Below are 7,500 nucleotides of genomic sequence, written 5' to 3'. Positions count from 1 at the left end.
GTGAGATAATCAATCGTATACTCATTCTGTTTTCCTTTGTTTACAGGAGGAACACCAGATGTCATGTGTTGCAGTCTTCTGCAAAACTATGAGTAAGTGTTTTTACGGACATAATGCATGCAGGTTTCATGCCCCTGTAATATTATTTCCGGACCCCTACATTATTGGAACCCGCAGGCTTGCAAAGTATGTCGAACCTTCTTGTCCGAGGGTTTCAAGAATCCCAAGTCGTTAGAGAATAGGGATGCAGCTTGTTTCAAGCTACGCAACTGGGTGAGAGGCTTTCAGAAAATCTCCCCGGGACCTTACCTACCTAATGACAGGATGCGTAGGATAATTTTTCCAAAAGCAAGTAAGGATATAGTGGTACCCCAGACACGAGGTACATCTCTCGACGGCCAAATAGCCTTTGGGAAGGAGGGCAGAAAGCGCCCACGGGAAGAAGGGGAGAATTTCGGGTTGGAATTTTCTCCGTCTATACCGGCTCTAGAGCCAGCGACATTGATATCTCTGCCTTCTCTCCCTCTATTAGAAGGAATGGACTAGTTATGGCCCATGTGAGGAATCTAATAGAAAACCTGCGCAAACAGGACGAAAAGCAGGAAGCGAAATGCAATTTAGAGCGTTGTAAAGCTCCACTTATCGCTCCCCAGGGGTCATACAAACAACCCATAGATCAAGACCTTCCGACATGCTCCAAAACCAATTCCTGGAGGTTTGTGGAGCTGATTCCGATTTTAAACGGAAAACTCTACATCTCGGAGAAGATGGGTGCTGTTCTTTTAGACAAAATCCAGTTCAGGCCAAGCTTTGACGCTTTCCCTAACTGTTTCATTAGACTGAAGGATGAACCAAGGTTAAGAGAAGGAACGGAATCAAAGGAGGTTATGATTCTCGACCATGATAAAGCACAGGCTATTCTATCAGGTAGCATAAAAAAGACGGGTTACCCGGTGTCGAGGGTATTCACACCAGGTAACAGACACTTTTCCTTTCTTGCTCCTGCTTCAATATCATTCCCCTTTATGGAGAAAGCATTTAAATATGTCACCGAGGTAGTGGAGGCAGGTAAACGTGTCCTACACTCAAGGAGTGCGAGCCTCTGTCATTAGCCTTTCCCAGACAGAAGAAGAATTGGAAGGAAGCCCATTTAACGTTTTCAGTAGGAAGACTTGAAGCGGATATCGCCAGTCGACCATTTAAGGAACATCTCACTAAATTATCCGAGTTTGTCTAACATGATGAACAAGAGACAAAGGAGAGACTTGCAGCCTCCCAATCTCTACAAAACTACATAGAGTTCTGTTCAGCTCATTAAGATACCCCAGACATGGTCAAGGTCGTAGCTAAAATACATATGGCTACCTTAGTAAAAGACCTTTACGCCTTTATAAAGGCTAGCAGAACATGTAGGGAGTTTGTGTTCGATACGGCGACAGCGAAACACGAAAAAAAGAAGCTAATATCTTCCCACATCTGGGGTAAAGACCTCTTTCCAGACGAGGTAGTCAGGAAAGTGATTAAGAACGCCACCACGGTCAAAGTAGGACTTCTCCAAAAGTTGGGCATCCTTTCAAAAAGAGAGTCTTCCACGGTTGTGGGTCCCCAACCCAAGAGGAAGACGGAAAGGTCTAGAAATTCATTTCGGGCTGTTCAACAACATCCCACAGCTGCAGTGACCGCACTGCCACAGGCAGGTGGTTGAAAATATAATCCTACTGATCAGTCGAAGCATAGAGATGCTTCTGGAAAAAGGGAGGTTCCTTTAAGATCGCTGGACCTTCGATCCTTAGGTCCATGGCCTAATCAAGATGGGACTAAGATGGGAGGGGGAGATGTCTCCACCACCTTTTCCTCAATTCATAATCCAAAACCATCCTGGAGCAGTTCACCTGAGAGCTCTAGAGCATACAGGTGGTAAGGAAACTGTAGTCCATCGAATTGTAGGGAAGGCCGTTTTGTGTCTACGAGGACTCAAGAAAACTCAGAGCCATTCTGGACTTGTGGCCACTCAACAAGTCCAAATAGAACAAAGTTCAGAATATTAATCTTTCTGGACATAAGGACCCTGTTGCAAAAAAGGGTGCTCGTAATCTTACCAGACCTGAAAGTCGTCTATTGGCAACTTCCAGTCAATCACCCCCTCCCCTCCTATCTAGGATTCAAGTTACACAAAGTAACGTATTTCCTAGGAAAGATACTTGTCAGACTAAACACAGTCCTAGATATCTTCATAAAATTGGCAGACAGAGTCACGCAATAACTAAGCCTAAGGAAGGTTCAGGCAACAATGTTCCTGGACGAAAGGCTGGGGTGGGCAGCACCCAAGTTGGCTGGTCTATGAACATCCAAGGAAATGATTCGGTCCCCAGAACATCGCGGTTGCAACATAAGCTTCAAGAAGTCTCGACTCTCTCAAGGTCAAGGGTTTCAATGGTGAAAAAGCCATTGAAGCCTGTGGTCACACAAACTCTCCTTTCCTTTGGGAATGTAAAATGAGATGGCAAGGTCGGTCAAGAGACTCTGGTATTCAGTCAGATTCCCGAAACGCGAACACAGAAGAGCTCTGATCTCTCTCTAGTTCGCAATACAGACAGATCATGTGCTAAGAGCACTGCTGCAAGATGCATTAAGAGTCTGAAGAAAACAAGCATCACACGTTCGAAGAGATCTGAAAAGACCCATACCGGTCCTTCCCTAGTCGCTTCCTTAACAAAGGTCAAAGTCAGAAAGAAAAGATCTTCCCTGTATCCGTCCCTGAGGAATTGTATCTGTAGCACCATGCTCAATGCTAAAAGGAATGCCTGCCATCTTAGGAATGGCGCTGTTGTGGTGGTCAATAGTAGTACGAGAACGGGAATAACCTTGATAGAGCCCCCCTTCTATTCTGCCACATCCACCTCAAAGCGTAAATGCTATTTGGGGTGCAGATTGCTATGTTGCGTGTCAAGAATACGTCCTCTGATATTATGCAATATCCTTGAGAGAAAATTTAAGGATATTCGCTCTAGGAGTTAAAATTCTGGGACTTGAAGGTTTAATTCTCTGGGAAAATCATTGTAGTGACATATATCACTTAGGAAGCTACTTTAGGAGCTTCCATCAGGACGACATGTCGATCTCGCCCAAAAATAGATTTTTTGCTTTGCTCAAGATCCGTTATATATATATATATATATATATATATATATATATATATATATATATATATATATATATATATATATATATATATATATATATATATATATATATATATATCTATATATATATATATATATATATATATATATATATATATATATATATATATATATATATCTTTCTATATATATATATATATATATATATATATATATATATATATATATGTATATATATATATATATATATATATATATATATATATATATATATATATATATATATATATATACATATATATATATACATATATATATATATATATATATATATATATATATATATATATATATATATATATATATATATATATATATATATATATATATATATATATATATATATATATATATATCTACATATATATCTATATATATATATATATATATATATATATATATATATGCATATATATAGATATATATATATATATATATATATATATATATATATATATATATATATATATATATATATATATATATATATATATATATGTATATATATTCAGTAAATCATAGGGAACGAGTGAGTAAAGTTTGATTAGTGATACCATTATGTACCCAGACTTTATGTGAATTTACAAGAAGAGCAATGCATGTAAAGATCTCAAAACATTTATTTATTTACTGCCGTTTTAAACCTAACTCGGACGTTCTTCAGTCTGCATTTACACGCCTAAACTTCGGGAGTATTGCTTCGCAAACACACAAGTACTAGATATGTAGCAGGTGGTAAATTTCAGAAAACCGGCTGAGTTACTTGGAATAAACTCGGGAGACCTCTCGATTTGTTGTCAAGTTGGGAAGATTATTATTATTATTATTATTATTATTATTATTATTATTATTATTATTATTATTAATTGCTTTGATACAACCCTAGTTGGAAAAGCAGGATGCTATAAGCCCAGGGGCTCCAACAGGGAAAATAGCCCAATGAGGAAAAGAAACAAGGAAAAGGGAAATATTTTAGGAATAGTAACATTGAAATGAATATGAGTCAGAAATGGACTTACATTGTCCTCTAAGCTCAGTATGGGAAAAATATTGTGTTACAATTTGTTTCATTTCACCATATTCATTATTATTTTTCATAATCAATCGTTATTGATTTAGAATATGGAATGCGGAGAATTGTGTTTATGCATGAAAAAGGCTTTCATTTTTGCAAAAATTTTTTTGAATGAATTGATAGTAGGTTTATTGTGAAATATGCATGGTGGTTTGACTACAATATATGTAAGAAATGATTGAAAAATATAATTGCTTCTATATCATTTTTTCAGCCCAATGCCCAAAGTTTATTTGACAACTCAAATAATATTATTACTATCTTTATTATTATCAATATTATTATTATTATTATTATTATTATTATTATTATTATTATTATTATTATTATTATTGTCGATGTTGTTGTTGTTGTTGTTGTTATTATTATAAATTCAAATTATTTAGAAATCTATTGTAGTTTGTAAAATGAGATTGTACATATTAATTTAGAAACATATGTAGATAAAAGTATGGAAAATCCATATGTTGACAAAAATTAGATAAAATAAAAATAAAATAAAATTAAAAAAAATTATTCAAGACACGTACATCGTCCATTCTCAAATAACTAATTTTGTATAATATTGATATAATTATTAAGATTCATACCGAAAAGCCCACCGACAAGATATTAACAAGACTAATAATGCTATGCTCTAATAAAAATATTCGAAGTACCGTTTTTTAATAATCAGTTATTATGTCTCTTTATCGCGTATTATCTGAAACCACCAATTTAAGGAAAAGCTTTTTTAGAGAAGAAAAACTTGGACGAAAATCCGTCTTTGCTAAATCTAATTGCAGATCTAAATCTCGGCATATATTGCCAAAACTGCAAACTTTTAATTACTACCACTAATTTCCGTCAAGAAAAGTAAGGTTTTACGGGAACTTTCCGAAACTTTAATTCGTCTTAGTGAATTATAATATTGTTTCTTAGGACTCAGATATCGCTATTTATGATTTTTTTTTTAAATTTACGTTGATAATAATTCCCAGGATACAAGTCTCTTAAATATCTGAAAGTGACACACTAATTTCCAAACTTTTTTAGAAAATAGATGAATGTATTCATACATTTTTTACCTATATTACAGTAGAGACATGCTGAAAAAATATTGTTAGATGTTCTTCGAACATATCTCCGAAACTCTATTAAAAATCCATATCGCAAAATTATTTAGTGTTTTGTGTGACTTATCTCAAGTCTGAATTCTGATTCAAAATAGTGAATTGTATTTTATGATTTTCTTTAAGGTCTTTTTTTTATTCACCCTCTAATTCTCTTCTATAAAACTCCAACATACCGATATTATATATATATATATATATATATATATATATATATATATATATATATATATATATATATATGCGTGTATATATATATATATATATATATATATATATATATATATATATATATATATATATATATATATATATATATATATATACATATATATATATATATATATATATATATATATATATACATATATATATATATATATATATATATATATATATATATATATATATATATATATATATATATATATATATATATATATGTATATATATATATATATATATATATATATATATATATATATATATATATATATATATATATATATATATATATATATATATATATATATATATATATGTATATATATATATATATATATATATATATATATATATATATATATATATATACACTATCGTCCTTATTATAATATATTCAATGCGTTTGTAAATGTATACCAGATTATAACTATTTCCCTATTACTCTTCATAAATTAGAATAATTTTAATTTTATTAATAATTTCATATTTTATATCATTGTGACAAAGAATAAGAGTAATATTATATGCTTTCATTTACAGTATTCAATTAAATATTTATTTCCAATGTCCAACAGAAAAATTAATACATAGATTCATTAACTATAGCCGTTCAGTGCTTAAACTTTTGATATAACAGTTAGCTTTATCTAAGTATGATTAATCATATCCTCAACAGCATGAATAGTGTTGAGAAAACAGATAAAGACGCACTTGAATCACCAGAATATCTTTTTTTTGGAGAATTTATTACTTAATCTATTATGAAGAAAACTATTAATATCACAAATTTACTCGAACATACTCCAAAAACTCAGATATCATTACAATTTCCTAATGAAAAATAAGGGTTGTATTTTACGAGGTGGAAAATGAATAGGGTAATGAAGAAATTCGGCAATGTAGATTAAAATACGAACAGAAAAGTGTAAACTCTCCGAAACTCTTTTTAAAGAATCCGGTAAAAAGTCTCTAAAATATCAATGAAAATTGAAGTTAGTTTCAAAACAATATCAGCGGAAATAAATCTCTAAGTAAAACCTATGTTTAAAACAAAAAGTCAGGCAAAATCTCCCTGGAAAAGACGCACAATCCTGGATTAAGATATACTTTTCCACCAATACGTAACTTGAATATTGCAATGGGAACTGAAACAAATGTATTTGAAATAGATGGGTAGAATGACAAACGATTCTATAGTTGATATGAAGATAGAGAAACCTGAAGGGGAGATAGAAAAATTGTATTTGACAGTCTTATGTGGCAGGGATCACTGAAACATGTTACTAGACTACGATGGACGAGAAATAATTTAGGAGGGGAAAGAGCAAGGATGTATTACTTGACAAACTGAAGGAGGGCTCCGATGACAGGAATTTATAGCTTTGGGGTCAGAGTTTTAAAAATCAAATGCACTCATGGCGACGTTATTAATAAGCTCTTCAAATGCACAAATATCAACAGAACAATGCGTTTCATTTCAAGGGAGATTCTGCCTGACTTTTTGCTTTAAACTTATGTTCTAGTTTGAGATTTATTTCCCACTGGTATTGTCTTGAAACTAACTTCAGCTTTCTTTGATATTCTAGAAACTTTTTCCAGAATTCTTTAAAAAGGGGTTTCGGAGAGTTGACACTTTCCTGTTCATATTTGAATCTATGTTGCTGAATTCCATCCTTAATTTATTCATTTCTGAATAACTCTTCATTTTAATTAAAAATTTGAAATAGCCTTTCAGTTTTGAAGTATGTTCAAGTGCATTCAAGAGATTAATACTGTCTTTTCATAATGAAATATGCAAAAACTCTCCATATAAAACAGTTTGCGGCTGTTAAAAGATGTTTTTTTATTAATATTTTTGCCAGAGAGGATATGATAAATCAAATTT

Source organism: Palaemon carinicauda, chromosome 24 (assembly GCF_036898095.1).
Source record: "Palaemon carinicauda isolate YSFRI2023 chromosome 24, ASM3689809v2, whole genome shotgun sequence".
Classification (NCBI taxonomy): Eukaryota; Metazoa; Arthropoda; class Malacostraca; order Decapoda; family Palaemonidae; genus Palaemon; species Palaemon carinicauda.
This window is presented reverse-complemented; position numbering follows the sequence as displayed.